Genomic DNA, 20,564 nt, shown 5'->3' with positions numbered 1-20,564 from the left:
TTGGCTAATTCATGCCTGTGTTGGGGAGGTCACAGAGGCCTGGATCCAGCAGGAGAAGCTCGAGGGAGAGGCAGAATTTAGCCTGGTTCTGAATAAGAGAAAGAGAAGGAAAAAGAGGAGGAAGAGGAAGTGTGAACAAGACACGGAGTTGGGAAGGAGCGGAGGGCAGTAGCTATGAGGATGGAGGAAGGGACTAGGCTGAAATAAAAGGGTCTGGATTTGGAATGGGAGGGCTGGATAGGAATTTCCTTGATGTTTACAGTTAAATTGGCTTCCCATCATCACAGGTTTCCAGAGTAGCACTGAGAACCAGATTACACAGAATGAGGATCCTCATGAAACCCAGGCCCAGCTGTGTAAACTCTGGCCTTGCTGAAGTCAGATGCCTGGAGAGCCATGTTGGGGGCTGGGTGGAAAGATACTGTTTCCAGAGCTCCTGGTGGCCAGTCCAAGGACATCCAGGTTAACTCCACTGTCTTACTCAATTCATTTGTAAAGGAACTGTCGGGCATACAGCAAAGCCAGTCATTATAACCCTTCTTATAGCACATTCCAGAGACTCATACAACCTACACCTCTCTTACCTTGTCCATTTATCCATTTATCGGGACTTCCTGGTGAAGGCAAGGACATGGGGACTCTTGGGAGCCATTCTGAGCAAACACCATCTCCAGATTATTTCCAAGTAAGGTGGCTCCCATCATTTTCATTTGCAAAACCTTTTCTCTTTCTTCATTGGAAAGAAACCCAGTATAACTGTTGTAATTTTTTTTTCATGTAAATTACAAATATTTAGAGTCCCTGTCAAGGGAATGAAATAGAAGCAGATGTTTTCCCTTTTGCTGACCCCAAGTAATACCACATTAGAAAACAGAGTATTTTAAAGTTTCGTTAAAAATATTTCAAGGAAATAAACTTTTGTTGGATGCAAACAAGAACAGAATAGGACTTTTTTTTTTTTTTTTTTTTTTTTTTTTTTTTTTTTTTAGTAGTAATATAGAATTCGAGCTAAGGTGTCTGAGGTCCAGAGAGATTGAGTGACTTGTCTAAGGTCACAGAAGGCATCCTGCAGCCAAGTCAGAGTCTGAGCTTGGTTCTCTCAGGTCCCATCCAGCCTGTGTGCTTTCTAGAGACTCAGGAGATTTGAGGCAGGACAGTAAGAAGCTAGGGAGGTTCCTTGACAAGTGGAGTAAGGGAAACTGAGACAAAATAATTAAACAAGGCCAAATAATCTGAACAACTCCCAGCCAGCTAATGGATCACAAGGTTTTATCTTTTCTAACCAAGGACACTTAGGAGCAAATGGTTAACAGATTCCAGGAAATCCTGGGACAGAATGACCTTAATTTCTGGTCCTTCTTCAATGACATTCTTGATGACGTCATTTAAAAATGAAACTAACCAGTCCTGGCTGCAGTGGCTCAGTTGATTGGGTGTCTTCCCATGCACCCAGAGTTCACAGGTTCAAATCTCGGTCAAGGGCACATGCCTGATTGTGGACTTGATCCCCAGTAGGGGGCACGCAAGAGGCAATGAATAGATGTTTCATTCTCACATCTGTGTTTCTCTCTCTCGCTCGCTCTCTCTCTCTCTCTCTCTCTCTCTTTCTCTCTCTCTCTCTTTCATTGTTTCTCTCTAAAATAAATAAAAATAAAAACTAACCAGAAAATAACCCCTGACCCCTCTATATGCACATTTTGATGAATCAATATAATGAAGGACACACCTAAAAAGTTAATGAATATTCTGTTAAATCCCTTTCCTGACCTCCCCTAGGATTCTGGAAGACCAAAGTGAGATTAAAAGGAGCTATGGTATGCTCTTTTTTAAAAAAATATATTTTATTTATTTTTTACAGAGAAAGAGAGAGGGATAGAGAATTGGAAACATCGACGAGAGAGAATCATCGATCAGCTGCCTCTTGCACATCCCCTACTGGGGATGTCCGCACAACCAAGGTACATGCCCTTGACCGGAATCGAACCCGTGACCCTTCAGTCTGCAGGCCGACAGTCTATCCACTGAGCCAAACTGGTTTCGGCTATGGTATGCTCTTGAAAGACCATGCACAAGCCTTGTATCTTTGCTGCTTTTTTCCTAAACTCTAAGGGACCCCATGAAATTTGAAACCAGGGGAGCAGTGGGCAGCAGCAGCTCAATCCAGGCTAACCTCCTGAACTTGTCTCTAAGGCCCACTTTTTTCTGACTTTTCCTCTCCTGTTGCTTCTTCTACCTCAAGCCCTCCCTTGGTTGCACTGTCCCCAGCTTTAATAAACATTCTCTCATAAGCCACCTGGGCTTGTGTTGTAAAATATTTCCTAAATGAAGTCAAGAACCCACCATGATCCCAGACCCCATCCGGTAACAGATTGATTGTAAAGATAGCTACATTTCTTTTTATTTAAGAAAATATATTTTTTATTGATTTCAGAGAGGAAGGGAGAGAAAAAGAGAGAGAGAAACATCAATGATGAGAGAGAATCATTGATTGGCTGCCTCTGGCATGTCTCTTACGGGGGACTGGGGCCGCAACCCAGGCATGTGCCCTTGACCGGAATTCAACCTGGGACCCTTCAATCCTCAGGCTGATGCTCCATCCACTGAGCCAAACCTGCCAGGGCAAGATAGCCACATTTCTTCATTCCTCCTGTATCTATGTCCTTTGACATATAACTTAGTATTTCCTCTCTTCTAGAGGTAGTCTATTTCCTCATAAAGGAAGAGAGAATTTTAAGGAGGGTGTGGTCAGAAGCCCCAGATGCCGTGGAGACAGTAAGAATGAGGAGAACTAAGCAGAGGCTACTGAATTTGGTTTTAAAAGTTCTCCAGAGATTTCTAAGGAGAGTAGAGGCATTCCAGAGAAAAGAGCCCATGGAGAAGCCCAGAGTCCTGGAAAAGGCAGCTAGCAGACCAGCTAGCTGAGAGTGATGCTGAGACGGAGATAGTGCATGAAAGGTGAAATTACTTTGTTGTTCAGTAATGAAGGTTGCTGATCACCACACTGATATGGTTTTACTAAAAATTCACAGCAGGCACTGTTAACTCACTTTGTGTGTGTATCTGTGCATGTGTATGTGTGTATAATAGGCATGTGACATGCACAAGGAATAAGCCATAAAATTGTTCGTTTAGTCAGGAATAAAGAGTTGCAATATAATTCCTAAAACTTAGAAGAGGATCTTTCAATCCAAACCATTCATCTTACAATTGCTAACTCCATAAAGGTGAAATAACCCCCAAAGACCCAAAAAGGTGAAATGACTTGTCTAAGACTACACAACTAGGAAATTGAACCTTAATCTTGAACCTTAATCTCCTGGATTTCTGGCCCAATTGCTCTTACCACTTACTCTTCTCTAGTCAAAGCCTAAACAGTTATTCCCTCATTGGCTGACCAGGAATACCCAAATTGCCACTGGATAGAGCTTCTTGGAAGTCTTAGTTCCAGGAATGAAGATTTCCCAAGATTAGAGATAGAGGTCAGTCTCTATTAAGGGACTCCCCAAAATAGTTAAAAATATTTAATGCCAAATGCTTTACGTATCTAATTCATTTACTCATTCACTTAAGTTTTTATTCATACCTACTGCATGCCAGGCATGTATGTGCTAGGATAAAATAGTGAAAAGACATACATGGTTCTTGATGTCATGAGACCTCTAGCCTTCCCCGTAATAGGTATTTCACAAAATTTGTTTGTTTATTACATCCATTTTACAGGTGATAGAGAGTGCTCAAAGGATAACAATGATAGCTGCCTGCTATATATTGACCACTTCCCCACACCAGGCCCTTTCCCAAGCACTCTCTAAGTTAATTTGCATAATAGCATATGAGATAGGAAATGCAGGCACAGGAAGCTGAAGTGACTGGTCCACAGTCACATAGATAATAAGTGGTATAGCAAGGATTGGAACCAGGGCTGTCTGGTACCAGTGTTCATGATTTTAACCACTACATTATACTGACCAGTTGGATTCCTGCTCTTAATCTCTCCACTAAAAGATGATGCATATTATGTCAAAACATTGCTAGAGAAAGATAAGACCCCAGGTAGCAAAAATTATGTTGCTTACAGACACATTCGGGGTTTTCAGCAGATGTATGTAGATAATATTAATTACTTGAGTGATTATTTTATGAGTACTGCTCCTGGAACCTGACATACAAGTAAAACACCCAGCATAATGCTGGCCTTTAGCAGGTCCTCAATTATAGTAGGCAAAAAGTAAGCAGTGTGAATACATTTATAAGTTAAGAAAAAAAAAAAACCTAGAAATTATTGAGAAGTAGGGACTGCTAGTAGCAATATTGCTGGATTTTTATTTGGACAAAAACGTTATTATCTTGTGAATCTGGGTTTGATTTATTTAAATATAGAAATAGCAAGAATCTACATACTGGTAACCTTTACATATCTGCTAGAAAGAGAGCAATTTGTGCAGAATTATATTTCAGCCACACAATTTATTGCCCCTGGATTGAGCTTCTTGGAGGTGTAATATAATTTACCCATCTGTTTTAGCCATCATATCACAAGGCATGGATACACTCCTTGAGATTAAGAAACAGATTTGAACAATTTTCAGTTTCACATAAATTCTATTAAAGAAGAACAAAACTGCAATCGCAAAATTTTTCTCTTCCCACATATGGGGTTGGGTTTTTTTTTGTGTGTTTTTTTTTTTTGAGGTTTAATAATATTATAAATAAATAAGCATCGAGATGAAATACAAAACAGTGAACAACAACTTAGAAACATTTTGAAGAAATAAGTGTTATATCCTAGTGCTGCCCGGCTTTCAACATAAAAGCAAGATGGAAAACAGACCGAGAACTCTCGTTCGTTCTATCAAGAAGGCATAAATACTGCCTCTGTATTCAGCCAACCTCTTACAGCTGTACACCAACTCTCAGCTATTAAAAAGATTCCTAAATTCCCAGGGAAACAAAAATCAATTTCAGCCATATAAGTCCGCACATAAATCTATTGTGCTTTATTCCAAATATTTTCTCATCAGGGAGTTTGGAACAAAAACTTTTTTTGCAAGAGAACATCTCCAGTTTACCCATCCTACCAGTGTTATAAATATTTGAATGACTTCCAGTAACCTTGCTTAGAAAATCTCAATGTCTGTAAAACCTGCCAATGACAGCTCAGCAGTATGTCAATACATTTAGTTATTTGGCTAGAAAACCACTTATAGCAATATATTGGAATTCTGATTGCCACTCTCATATATGACTAGTATATTTTGCTTTTATCAAAGCACACTGATGGCTACTCTTGCCCTCTTGGCAAGGTACTCATTTCTGGGCTTATTCTAAAAATCTAGTTTATCTGTTAAAGAATAGAATGAGCTAAGTGATTACTATGTTAATCCCAAATCAATATGTGTTGGTCAAGTCTTGAAAGAATTCCAGTCACTGTAGTCCTTGTCCATATTTTAGATGGATAATAATGCTATTGAATTGTTTTCCCTAAGGCTAATTTTACATATTTTGTTTGTTGAAATTATGCTTTTTGGCATACTAACTTTTGTTCACATTGTTCAACTAAAGAAATGAATTAATATAAATTTTCTGGGTTTGTTAGAATCTGTACTGACCAATCAAAATACTGACTAAAATTTGGAGATATAGAGTAGAATAGAAATGTTTTTCTCAAACTTTGTGTGCATTCGAGTCTCTCAGAGAGCTGGTTAAAACAGTCTGCAGTCCCACAACCAGAGGTTCTGATCCAGCAGGTCTGTGCAGGGACCAGGACTTTGATATCCAACAAGTTTCCAGGTAATGCTGGGTTGTCAGCTCAAGGACCACCTTTTGAGCAGCAGTGGAATAAAATGGAGTGGTCACTAGCAAAGGCTAAAACCTTGCTATTTATAGACTTGGGGTTTGGAGTAATTTACTTAGCCTATGTTTTATTTTTATTTTATTGATTTCAGAGAGGAAGGGGAAGGGAAAGAGAGATAGAAACATCAATGATGAGAATTATTGATCAGCTGCCTCCTGCATGACCCTCCTCCTGCCTCAGCTTGGGGACTGAGCCTGCAATCCGGGATGTGCCCTGATAGGGAATTGAACCATGACCTCCTAGTCCATAGGTCGATGCTCAACCACTGAGCCATGCTGACTGGGCCACCTAGCCCATTTTTAAGCCTTAGTTTCCTCATCTGCTCAATGGGGATTTTGCAAGGATTAGATAAGTCTGTAGGGCACTTGACACAGAGCTGGACAGATACCTGGTACATGCTCGATCATGATAGCTATGGTTACTAGAAACTCCTTCTCCAGGGTCCATCTGGTTGAATATGCCATGCTTCCACATCAGATCCTGGTGTCTTTGCCAAGTTATTTGTTAAGTATGTCTAGATAAGGAGTTCTCTGACTAGCAGCTACTCAGGACTTGAATAGCTCAGGTGGGCCCTAAAACACTTAAATATTTGACCCTTGAGCCTTCCAACTAAACACCATACTAAAAACTCTGAGTCTCTGTCCTTTGGGTTATTTTTTTCATTTCAATTGCTGTAGGTTCCCAACTCCACAGTTACGTCTCCTTATGAAGGATCTTTTTAAGAATAACATCAGTTTAGTTTCAAACTCAAACTCAAGTCTTTGGAGACTAATAACCTTCCTTTCCATGTTTTACCGTTAAAAGGTCTGGTGTTCTGCCAAAGCAACATATTAATAAATTTAAGCCTCAGATTTTCATTGTCATGTGAACGTTGAGTTTGGCTCTCAAGTACATCAGGCAGCCAATTCAGCAGTATCCCTGTATTGGATTCACAATGAATACGCCTGTGAAAGAATTACTTTAAAACCCCTGATTTTGTGGTTTGCTTTTAATTTGATAAAAAGGCATGATCCACCAGTTACAGGAATCTCGGCCAATTCAGGCTAAGTTAATTTTGAGACATATATGATTTCACTTTAGTCAAATGTCAATAAATTATTTTGTTATGCACCCAATTATTTGTTCAGTTATCCATGTAGCACGAAGTCCCATTTCCATGGTAGGTGATGGTCTAGACTCTGGGGAAAACATTTACCCCAACTTCCCAGACTTTACAGTCGGGTGAGAAAGGTAAAAGCATAGTTATTAAAACCTCATTTTCATAGCAGTCTGAACACTCTCCAGTCTTTACCAGTTAAAAAGCTGTAGAAAGTAAGCTTATTATTTGTGTTTATACCCAATTATTCAGCAATCTGTCAACAATCACGGAATGCTTCAAACACATCTACAGCAATGGGCAGTGTCTTCTAGAATTAGGATTGTCCGGGGCTTCTAACCAAAGGAATATTTTACATTTCCCATGATCTTATTTGTAAAATGAACTTAGAGAAAGCAAATCAACTTTTGCTTTCTTGCAACTAGGTATTAAACTCTCTAGTAAAAAAATAAATAAATACATGATTGAAGGTACACTACCAATCTGTACATCAAACTTGATTTATTTGGCTTTTCCGAAGGTACAGAGATTTAAATTCACATGACCCGCTGAAACCAGTTTGGCTCAGTGGATAGAGCATTGGCCTATAGACTGAAAGGTCCCAGGTTCAATTCTGGTCAAGGGCATGTATTAATACCTTGGTTGTGGGCACATCCCCAGTAGAGGGCGTGCAGGAGGCAGCTGATCTATGATTCTCTCTCATCGATGTTTCTAACTCTTTGTCCTTCTCTCTTCCTCTCTGTAAAAAATCAATAATATATATATATATATATATATATATATATATATATATATATATATATATACACACACACACACACACACACACACACACACACACACACACATATATATATATATAAATTCACATAACCTGTTATGGACTGAATGTTTATGTCCCCACACTTAATCCCCCTTACCCTCACCCAATTCATAGTTGTAAGGCCTTATCCCCAATATGATGTTATTTGGAGAAGGGGTCTTAATCATTAGGTTTAGAAGAAGTCATGAGGGTGGGGCTTTATGCTGGCATTAGTGTCCTAGAAGAAGAGACACCATAGAGCTTGATCTCTCTCCACCATGTGAAGAAACAGTAAGAAAGCAGCTGTCTGCAAGACAGGAAATGGGCTCTTATGAGACACTGAATGGGCTGCTACCTGGATATTGGACTCCCCAGCCTCCAGAACTGTGAGAATAAATTTCGGTTGTTTAAGCCGCCCAGTCTATGGTATTTTGTTATGGCAGCCTGAGCAGACTAAGCCATGAACTTAGAAAAATGTCAGGGGTTTCTATAAAACTATGAAAATTTCTATGAAAACTTAGATTCTGTTATTATCCCCAAGCAGGGCCCCTCTGCCTCAGGCTGTCGGCTGACTCTTTGCTATGGCCTGCACACAGTTTGCTCTGTCTTGACCCTAGAATGCATTCCAATTTGTGCTATTTTCTTTACCCAAAATGCCCTCCCCAAATCTTTCACTTCTGGCTCAGAGGCTCATCTCTAAGAAATCTTTTGTGATTAGTCCCTAGTCGGTTTCCAAAAAATCCTCCATTGCAAAGTTTTTTTTTTTTTTACATCTCACTCTATTGTGCCCTTTAGTTGGTTCAAGGATATAGGTCATCTTTCACCAACTAGACCTTGAGATCCCCAAGACAAGCTTAGGGTCTACATTTTTCAAATATTTTGTGTCCTCCATTGGTCCTTTTAGAGTGTGCTGTACAAAATAAAATGGGGATGAAGTTTACTGAATGAAAACTGAACTAGATGCTGAGAGCCAACAAATGTTCTGAGGCAAATGAATCAAGTAATGCAAGGAAGTCCAATCCAACTCCGGCTCCAGAGCCTGCGGGTCCACGTGGGAGAGAGTCGTTCTGGATAAGCGAGTTTAATAGATGGCTGATGGTTTATTCCTTTAAACACCAAGAGTTTTAGTTATCTTGGATGGAAACATTTCCAATATGTTAATAGTCTCTGCCTTCTACAATAAATAGTGCAGGATAAGCCCAATCCAGTGTGATGGCTGGGGTTGTCATTAAAAGCAGTATTATGCTATAACATTGAGAAGTCCTCTGGCCCCACGAAGGCATGCAGAACTGTTTGTCCCTATTCTAAATGGCTGCAGATGAATGTGGTGTGTGTGTGTGTGTGTGTGTGTGTGTGTGTGTGTGTGTTTAGCTTCTATGGGGCCTCCCTGGCTGCTGGACTGTCAGTCTCCTGGTTGCCTGTGTGACTGATTATGCCATTTTGACTCCCTGTTCCTAATTTTCTGCTTCTCATCAGAGATGAGTTTGGAAATCAAATGCCCCAAGCTCTCTGTGATTGTTGTCATGCTTATTATTGTTAGACATGTGTGTGAACTGAGAGAGAGGGCTCTGTGAGGCTTGCCAGGGTCTCCATGGCTAGAGTGTATAAAAGACAAATATATATGTTGTGAGCTCCCAGATCAGCTCCTCTGAAGAATTTTTCATTGACTTACTTTTCTTTCTTTTTGGGTCTGAAAACAGAACTTTCTGGAAGTATTTTTTTTTTTCAGATAAGTTAGGAATCAAGTGCTAACAAAGTGCAAGACACATGGTAGGTGCTGTAGAATAGCCCTCTGAAATGGATACTCTATGTCTGGCTGCTTACTGTTTTTTATATTGCACTAGCACATAGTAGGTACTCAATAAACAAGAGTTGAATCAATGAAATGAACTTTATAATCTGAGCAGAGATAAGGTATTGACACACATATACACCCAAATAAGCTAACAATGTAAAATATTAATGCTCATAACGGAAATACAAATAAAGTATTTTCAAGAACCAAAATATTATTTCTGCTGGAAAATCCAGAAGGACTACATGGAAGAGGTAGCATTTTTGACTGGGACTTGAAGGATAGGACTATATTTCAATCAGCAAGAGGTTAGGGAAGTAAGAAGAGAGAAGAATGCCACAGGCAAAGACCGGATGCTTCAATGGACAGGGTGTATTTGGGAGACAATTAGTACATTTTGGCTGGAGTACATGTAGCGGAGTAGGAGGAGATCACATTATAACATTATGTTGGCATCAGAGCCTTGACTCTGAGGCTATAGAATCTGTACTTTATTAGGTAATGGGGAGAAATTGAGGGTTTTAGAGCTGGGAGGTGACATCCTTTGAGCTGCATTTTAGAAAAATCTTAGTAGATATTGGAATTTTGGAGTTGAAGGGAAACAAGGCTGAGGTGATTCCAAGGGTATGGATGGGATTCCTTTTGGATTCCAATCATCTTTAGTGGTAGGTAGGGTGCTGCTTCAGAGGCCCTAAATGTAAAGGGTTCTAAAAGATTAATACTATAGTCAGAAGTCAAGGCTCATCTTTGATACATGCTAATACAGTAGACAGTAGACATAGAGAAGCAAAATAGCAGCAGGATCTGGTGGACCTGCTTCCTTACAGCACACAGAGCCCCCTGAGCAGAATTGTTCCAGAAAGGAACAGTCAGGTCCTGGGGAGCAAGTGTAGCTTCTAAACAATCCAAGGGAAAACTGTAAAAGTCCCCACTGAAGAGACTGTATTTCTTTTTAAAAAAATATGATGACTATGTAATACCATACAGAATTACTCTGCCAACCATGATAGGCACTAGTGCAAATCCGGATTCTCCATGAATTTAAAATGAACTCAAGATTCAAAGCTTGAGTAAAAAAAAAAAAGTAAAGTATTTCATTAATTTTTTTTTACTGATTATGTATTATAAAAATGACAATACTTTAGATTTATTGGAGTAAGTTAAATGTTATTAAAATATATTTACATTTCACCCAGTTTGCATGGCTCAGTGGTTGAGCATCCACCTATGATCCAGGATTAATTCCCATCAAGGCATATGCCTGGGTTGCTGGCTCAATTCCCAATGTGGGGCGTGCAAGAGGCAACCAATCAATGTTTCTCTCTCATCATTGATGCTTCTATCTCTCTCCCTCTCCCTTCTTCTCTGAAATCAATAAAAATATATTTAAAAAAATAAAAAGTAAAATTACTTTCCAAATTTCACTCCTAGAAATTTAAAATAATTTATGTAGCTTATATTACCATTCTGTTGGACAGAACTACTATGAAAAGTTAATTGTTATTTTCTATCACAAAAATAAAATTGTCCTATCTCCTCTGAATTTTTTTATAAACCTTTTTCCTTGTAGGGAAATTGCCAGTATGTGCATCAGGAATCAACTCAAAACCTGTAATAAACAGGTTAATGCATACTGCTACTTGTCTACTGTCCAGAATTGTTTATCTGCCTTTCAATGCTTTCTTGGAGATTACTGCAACTGCAGGTTTGTGCTGTGCAATTGGCATATTATAGAATTATTTAAATGACAAATTTAAAGGGTTCATTATTTGGGCCAATTGAAAGACAAGAAATATGGGAGACCAAAAGTTTCATAGCAATCATTTTCATTATCAGGGCAAGTGGTAGCCTGGGATGTTTATATAGACCCAGGCTAAATAAATAAATAAATAAATAGACCCAAGCTTTGTAAAAAAAGAGGTTATAGCAAAATACTTCTCACCTCCAAAGAACTTGGAGTCCATATTCATTTTAGAACATCAACTAACAATCCCAATTTCTCAAAAACCAGAATCCTTGAAGGATCATTTTGTTGTTGAGGACATTCCTGTGTTCACCTGCAGGGTTTCCTTCTTCTTGTGGGCTGGTGGGAATTGTCACATTTGACCCTACTTCTGACCTTGAGCTTAACTTGCCTGAATGTTGCAGAGCCTTCCTACTTCACACCAACAACCCACTATGAGGCAACAAATTTGGTGTGTGATAGCGTTTAACAGAAGGTGAAAGAGCCCCGAGCATTCCCCAGCCCACGGAACTGATTGTACAATGAAGATAAACTTCAGAAAGGATCTGAGACATTATGCATTTTACTAGTACTGTGTTTTTGCAAGGCCTGGAAGCAAGTAGTTTTGTTTTACATAAAAGTGACCTATCTTTAAAAAAAAAAATAAAAGCAACATTTTATTCACCGTCTTGGAAGTGTACATAAGCAATACCCCCCCCTCCTTCCCCCAAAGTTAAATGATGATGATGAAATCCACAGGGGAGAGTTGCAACCTGAGGCATGCCTGCTGCACAGAAGGTCTGCTTTGCTTCAGTTTGTGTATACAGACATCCTGATAGTATTCAGCAGAGAACCTTTAGGAACAGAACAGGCAGTTCTGAAATACCTGTCACCAGCCCCCTCGTACCACTAAGCAAGATGGAACTGGAAGGTTCTCCTGTCAAGCCTTTAATATCCGTACAACAAAAATGACTTCATCTGTGCAATTAGTGAACAAGCTGTTCTCGGAGTTCCAGGAGGAGAAACTTATTTTGACTTTCATTTGTCCCATTTTTCCTGCGCACTGAATGTTGCAACCTTCTGTCAACTCCAATCTGTTGGCCTAGCTGTCACAGCCAACCTTAAAACATTCTGCCCTATAAACTGTTAGTACAAATAAAAGGAGGGAGACATAAATTACACTCAGCCTTCCCTCCCCTACGTCACATCACCTTGCACCCCAGAAAATCTTTGGTCAGAATGGATCAGCATGTCTTCATCCATAAAATCAAACTAAATTTCTGTCTAATAAATTCACTTGACTAAGTTGTGTTTTACAATGATCATTGCTTTGTTTTCCTGTTGGGGCTGTGTATGCCGTAAAGTTTTAAACAACTAAATTCTTTTACTTAAAGGGAAGAACTCTGAAAAATTCCTTTCTTTCCCATTCAATTGTCTTGAAGGGAGACGTTGGAAGAAAGTCATATGAGCTTAGAAATGTATGGGTGACAGGAGGCCAGTATATATGAGAAACACACTGTATCTCATCTAGAAGAAAACGTTCAAGTATTAACATATTAAATCCCAGAAAAAACAGAAAATTGATTTTGTGTCTTCATTTTGTCTCTATGGTGAGCCCAAGTAGGCAGACACATTGATCTTTCCATCAAAATCTGAAAAGGAACACCCCTCTTCTCCCAGGCCTTACCTATTTTGCTGGTAATAAATCCTAGGAATCTGGGGACTGTTAGCAAAGTTGCTTAAGTGATGCAACTTCTTCCAGGACATAAGCATTCCAGACTCATTATTCCAAAGTGAGAAATAGATGGTGAATTAGGGCAATAAGTGGGAAAATGCCCCCTCTACAAGATGTAGTGATAAGCCACTTACACTGTGGCTTAGCAGTTGGTACCCTTACCCTACACCAAATTCCACTTTAATTTGGGGAGAATATGTTACTTAAAGAAACCATTTTCACTTCACAAAGTGTTTCCCTTTAATTCCACATCTGATTTTCATAAAGTGTAAAAAAAGAGTTTTTTGTTGTTGTTTTTAGTGCTGATATATGTAGTCCCACTCTTGTTTAATTACCCTTAAAAAAAGTCAATTTCAGAACTTTTAAGGCTTCAGAAGGAAATGCAAGTTACCATATTAGCACAATACCCCAGTTATAACAGCTTCATTTTCATTTCATAGATTGCCTCACATGAATATTTTTATAGTGAAAAGTCATGATTTTGCTATTGCGTGCCATGCATTGTGCTTCGACTCATATTTCTTCCCAGCTAACAGGCACTGCACAAAATGTAGAACGCTTCACGAATATGCGTGTTCACGAATATGCACAGGGTCCATCCCAATCTTCTCTGTAGCGTACCAATCTTAGCATACAAGCTGCCAAAACGACGCTGTCATTCCATTTTTCAAAAGGCACAAGTGCTAACAGGGATGAAAGAATAGCAGCTACAGGGACAATGGGGGAAGCCCAAATGCCCACTATGGGCTAATACAGGTATTAGCTTAATTTCTATGAGCATACCTTCTAATGAAATTTAAGGGTCTCAAATTGAAGCACTGAACTTCCACTTCAGGTCATGATGGAGTGACAGGGACCACATTTACCACCCTCCTCCTTCAACAACTCAACAACTGGTCAAAAATCCGTGAAACTAATGTTCAGACATTGGAAAACAGGCAGTGCAGGATAGCGATCTCTGTAGAAAGCCAGGGGGGCGGGGGAGGGAGAATGGTGTGGGGGACCCAACCAGATGAGATGAGTGTGATGAATGCTCTAGTTTACTCTCTGGTGAGTTTCTAGGCCACTGCAGATTTAGGTGATCCCCCTGAGTTGAAACAGAGTTCAGAGCACAGAAATGCATGACAGCTAGACTTCCTGGGCAGAGCACTTGAGAGAAGAGAGCTGCAATGAGAGAGCTCCAATATCCACCAAAGGTCCCCTTATCTCTTGAGCTGAATAGTCATCAGTGTGTGGGTTTAAGGAGACTATCAAGACAGAAAAAGCCACCGGAAAGGATTCGGTGGAGCAATCCTTGGAGCACACAAAGAGCTGGGAATCTTTTATATGCCTACTAACCAGAGTAGAAAGACTTCCTAACACATATGGAACTGTGGAGAGTCTTCAGAGAGTATTGCCTCAATAGCAGGGTCAACTTAACTCTAGATTAAAGGCTGTTCTGCACCCACCAAACAACGTTTAAGAGCAAGCCTCAAAAACATCAAACTGTTCCCAAGTAATTCAATTGTGTCCTATTGCAAAACTCTCAAATATTGAAAGCATTACAAACATATCCAGTACTCCCAAACTGTTAAACTTAAAATGACTGACAGTAAATTAAGTTACCACTGTAACTAATACAAAATAATATTGAACTCAGACTGTAATTGAAAAATAAAATTTAAAAATGAATCGCCAGGCATTCAAAGAAACAGAAACATAAGATCCAAAATGAGGAGAAAATTTATAGAAACACTCAGAAATGACATGGATGATGAAATTAGTAAGCAAAGACATTAAAACAACTATTACAAATACATACCATATGTTCAAAGAGTTAGTGGAAAGCTTGAGTATGACAAGGAGAGAAGTGGAAGATATCTAAAAAGGCTCAAGTCAAAGCTCTTCAGTGGGTAAGTGACCTGAATGGAGGTGAGATTAATAGCAGATTATACATGGCAAGAAGAAAAGATTAGTGAATCTGAAGACTGTAATACTAAAATAAATAGTGAGATACGGGACAACAGCAGCCTAACACATGTAATTGGAATTCCAGAAGGTGAGGAGAGGCAAGTTGAAAATAAAATATTTAAAGAAACAATGACTGAAATTTTTATTTACTTAACAAAATACTTATTAAATATCTTTATGTACCTGGCGCTAGAACTATGATGGTAAGAAGTACCAATGGTCTCCCAGAGCTCAGGTCTGGTAGGAAAATCTATCTAAAAATGTGTGATAAGTTCAAGTGGCTGCTCCCTCACACGTGAACTACTCTTTGATGTTGTCTCCTGTGACACCATCCTTTTAAGGTCATATTCTCCTAGTTCTGACCACATCTTAATACTCGTTATACTGGCCTGCTGTCCAAGGAGTTATGTGTTTCCCCTCTGCTTACGTCCTTGGCCTTTTTCCCAATCTATTATATATTGCAAGTTTCCTTCATGAGCTCTTCTATGTCCACGGTTTCATCTATCTACTTTGAGATGACACTTCCAAATATCTGTCTTTAGCCCTTATATCCCCAACAAAAGTCCAGACTTGTGTCATCTACTGAAGTTTCACTTGGATGTCCACAAGTGCGCTCAAGTAAACGAGTTTCAAATGGAATTATTTACCCTAAACCTGTTCTCTTATGAACTCCTTAATTTAGTGAATGGTATCTAGTGATCATAATCTTAAACCTTGGCATCATCCTTGACTTCTCTCTTTTTTAAACCTCACATCTAGTTGGTCACCAAAACCTTGCTTATTTGCTCCCCAGCATTTCTCAAGTGGGTCTCATCTCTATTCTTAAAGCTTGTGCTTTAATTCAACCTTATTGTTTCTCATTTGGAATAGTCATATCTCTCTGCTTCTGGTCTTGATTTCTTTCAATCAGGTCCTTACAGCAAAAAGTGATTTGTGTTTTTTTTTTAAATTTAATCTTTATTGTTGAAAGTACTTCATATGTCTCCTTCCCCCTCCACATTGATCCCTTCTAGCCCACCCCAACCCCCACCCCAGGCCTTCACCACCCTAAAAAATTATCTTTTTGAAGTAGAATCTGATTATGTTACTTTCATCTTTGCCTTCTGATAGTTCTGCATAGATTTTCAGATAAAATTTTCATGCTCCACAATGCCCCAACCTGCCAGCCTCATCTCTCATTTCATATTGAATTACTTGGTTCCTCAGATGACCCATGGTCTCTCATACATCATGGTATTTGCACACACTACTCTTTCTTGGCTTTGCTCCCTCCTACCAATAACTCTTTGTGGCATTCATAAACACTCAAATGTCCCTTAGACATTGCCATATCTAAACAGCTTCCCTGACATTCATTTTCTCTAAGCTGAAATTACAATAGATGACTCCCCTCATATTCATAAAATATTCCCTATATATCCATTTGAAGCATTCATCTTGATTTTTTTTTCAAATGTAAAGCTTAAGTATTTTTTAAAATACATTTTTATTGATTTCAGAGAGGAAGGGGGAGAAAGAGATAGAAATATCAATGATGAGAGAGAATCATTGATCAGCTGCCTTCTGCACATCCCCTTCCTGCACCCTAGGCATGTGCACTTGACCAGAATCGAATCTGGGACCCTTCAGTGTGCAGGCTGAAGCTCTGTCCACTGAGCCAAACTGGCTAGGGCTCACCTTGATTTTAAAAAAGTGTTTGTCTTTCTCATCACTAGATTGTGAATACCTCCCAATCTTCTCTATTATCTATCCTCCTTCCTTGCTTAATTTTTCTTTAAGCACTTATCACTATCTGGTATACAATATATTTTACTTATTTGTTTGTCTCTCTTATCCCCAATAAAAATGAAGGTGAAGTCTTTTGTTCGTTTTGTTCATTGCAATATCTTTGACACCTGTAACAGAACCTGACACATAGTAAACACTTAAAAGTCACCCTATCTAATAAAAGGGTAATATGCAAATTGACATCACTCCAACACACAAGATGGCTGCCCCCAAATGGTCAAAGATGGACCCCCAAGTGGACACAAGATGGCTGCCCCAAGATGGCCAGCAGGGGAGGGCAGTTCAGAGGTACCAGGCCTGCAAGGGAGGGCAGTTGGAAGCAATTAGGTCTGCAAGGGAGGGCAGTTGGGGGTGATTGGGCTGACAGAGGAGGGCAGTTAGTGGGGACCTGGCATCAGGGGAGGGCAGTCGGGAACAACCAGGCCTGCAGGGGAGGACAATTGGGGGGGACCAGGCCTGCAGAAGAGGGCAGTTGGGGGGAACCAAGCCTGCAAGGGAGGCCAGTTGGGAGGGATAAGGTTGGCAAGGGAGGGCAGTTAGGGTTGACCAGGCCAGTAGCAGAGAGCAGTTAGGAGTGACCAGACAAGCAGCAGTAGGCAGTTAGGGGTAATCAGGCCAGCAAGGGAGCAGTTAGGCATCAATCAGGCTAGCAGGGGAGTGGTTAGGGGGTGATCAGGCTGGCAGGCAGAAGCAGTTAGGGGCTATCAAGCAAGCAGGCAGGCGAGCAGTTGGGAACCAGCAGTCCTGGATTGTGAGAGGGTAGTCAGGCATCCCTCGAGGGGTCCCAGATTGGAGAGGGTGCAGGCTGGGCTGAGGGGACCCCCTTCCCCTGTGCACAAATTTTGTGCACCGGGCTTCTACTCCTATATAATACCTAAAATGTTAAGTGTCAGACCGTTCATTCAACTGTTTAACCAATCACTATGACGCACATTGACTACCAGGGGGCAGACATTGTGACTGGTAGGTTAGCTTGCTGCTGGGATCCGGCCAATCAGGACTGGGTGAGATGGGCCGGACATGCCCTGGAGCCCTCCTGCGGTCCCTCCCCAGCCCGATCATGCACTGGTGGGGTCCCTTGGCCTGGCCTGCACCCTGTCACAAACTGCAGGCTAGGCTGAGGAACCCCACCTGTGCACAAATCTGTGGACCAGGCCTCTAGTTCATTATATAAACAAATAAATCTTTGTCCAACATCTAGCACATGGTACTGGTTGTTAAACTCTATTGCAGCCTTGTTTGCTCATCTGAATCCCCTTCTAGGGAAGATATAATGGGAACAATAGGTATATCTTGATTGCAGGCGCATCCCCAGTTGGGAGTGTGCAGGAGACAGTTGATCAATGATTCTCTCTCATTGATGTTTCTAACTATCTTTTTCCTCTTTGTAAAAAAAATCAATAAAATATATTTTTAAAAAAAGAATTTCTTTCATTTTTAAGGCGAATATTCCATTGAATGTATATTCTACATTTTGCTTATCCATTCATCTATGAATGGGCATTTGAGTTGTTTTTCCATCTTTAGGCTGTTGTGAATATGTCTTCATTTCTTCTGGGTATATGATCAGAGGTGGAACTGTTGGATCATATGGTAATTCTGTGCTTATTTATTTATTTCATTTTTTTAAGGAACTGCTGTGTTATTTTCCATAGCAGCTGCACAATTTTACATTTCCATCAGCAATGTATAAGGGTTCCAATTTCTCTGTATTCTCAACAAAATTTTTTATCCACTGCTTTGCTTTGTTTGATAATAGCCATTCGAATGGGTGTGATAGCTAATTATGGATTTGATTTCTATTTCCCTAATGATTCATTATGTTAGATATCTTTTCATGTGCTTATTGGCTACTTATATATCTTTGGAGAAATATCCATTCAAGTCTTGCACCCATTTTTTATTGATTTATCGAGGTGACATTAATAAAATTGTTTCAGGTGTCTATTCTATAATAATATATTAACTTTGCATTGCATTGTGTGTTTACCATCCCAAGCCAAGTCTCCTTCCATCATCACTGTGCCCATTTTTTATTTGGGTTAGTTGCTTGTTTTGTTGAGTTCCAGGAATAAGTTCGATTATAAGTTTATAATTGAAGTTTTGTTTGGCTGGATATAAAATATTTAGCTTGCTTTTTCCCCCTGCATGTCTTAAATATGTTATGCTATTGTCTTCTACATAAACCATTGCTATCAAAAAATTTGATAACAATCTCATGTTATTTCATTTACAAGTGACTTGGTATTTTTGTTGTTGTTTTGACTTGATGTCCAAAAGATTTTTTTTCTTATTGCCCAATAGGCACAGTAAAATATGTCTTGATATTAGCTGTTCTGAGTTTATTTTTCAGATATATTGTGTGTCTTCTCAATATATAATTTTAATATGCACTCTTTTTATTTTTGTTAAGTTTACTTGGATTTTACTTTTTGTATTTTGTTACATTGTATTATTTGATTTTCTTTGTTTCATATGTATGTGGGATCTCCTTCAGTTTTATTTATATATATAAACTTTTCCTCAAATCTTTCACATTTTTGCTAGTGCTTGGTCTAGTCAACTTTTCTAGTTTTAGCCATTCTAATAGGTGCATAGTAGTATCTGGTTGCCGTCTTGATTTGCATTTTCTTAATGACTAATGATGCTGTGCATTGCTTTGTATACTTGTCACCTGTATACCCTTTCTTTGAAATATCTGATCACATTTTTGTCCATCTTTTTAAGTTGGATCTTTTGTTATTGAGTTTTGAGAGTTCTTTATATATTTCAGAGATAAGTCCTATATCAGATGTATAATTTGCAAACACTTTCTCCCAGTCTATGGCGTGCCTTTTCATGAACTTAGCAGTAACTTTTGATGAAAAGTTTTTAATTTTAGTGTTATATTTTATTAATTTTTTTATGGATCATACTTTTCATATTTGCATTTAAGAAATCTTTGCCTAACCTGAGGCCACAGAAATTTTCTCCTATATATTTTTTTAGAATTCTTGTAGTCTTAGATTTTACATTTATGTTTATGATATATTCTAAGTTAATTTTGTATAACATTCAAGGTATGGATTAAAGTTTATTTTTTGACATATGAATAGCTGATTATTCCATTACCATCTGTTGAAATGCTGCCTTCTCCACTAACCTGCCTTTACATTTTAGTTGAAAATTAAAGCCAAGTATATGTCAGCTTAATTCTGGATTCTCTATTCTGTTCCATTGAAATATTTGTCTATTTTTACTCTAGTACTACACTTTAATTACTGTAGCTTATAATAACTCTTGAAATCAAATAGTTTTAGTTCTCCAACTTTGTTCTTTTTCAGAGTTGTTTCAGCTATTTTAGCTAGGTTCCTTGAATTTCTATGTCAATTTTTGAATCAGTTGGTCAACTTCTATTAAAAAATTCTGGAATTTTTTTGGATTGCATTTAATCTATTGATATATAAAAATTTGACAACTCGACATCTTAACCAAATACAACCTTTCTCCATTGCTTTGAGAAGGATAACTAATGGCAAGTTTCAGCTGAGATAAAAAAAATATAGTCCTTGATTGGGAAAAAAATTTACTGAATTTTAGAAACTGGCAACAAGTGATGTTAGTGACCATCTTTTTGTTTGTAAATCTTATCAACAAGAAAGGTAAAAGGGAATGATTTTGAAAAGACACCTTGGCACTGCTGCAGCAACTGCTGAAGGAAAGACCTGAACTGTGGGAATTTAAGTTCTTCACGACTCCCGGAAATCAAACTTGTTTTTGTGAAGAAGTTGATGAGAAACAAAAGTTTCCCTGAACATTATGTTGTCTGGGCGCTCTTTAAG

The sequence above is a fragment of the Pipistrellus kuhlii genome, unplaced genomic scaffold (assembly GCF_014108245.1).
Source record: "Pipistrellus kuhlii isolate mPipKuh1 unplaced genomic scaffold, mPipKuh1.p scaffold_m20_p_3, whole genome shotgun sequence".
Taxonomy (NCBI): domain Eukaryota; kingdom Metazoa; phylum Chordata; class Mammalia; order Chiroptera; family Vespertilionidae; genus Pipistrellus; species Pipistrellus kuhlii.
Note: the sequence above shows the minus strand (reverse complement) of the source record.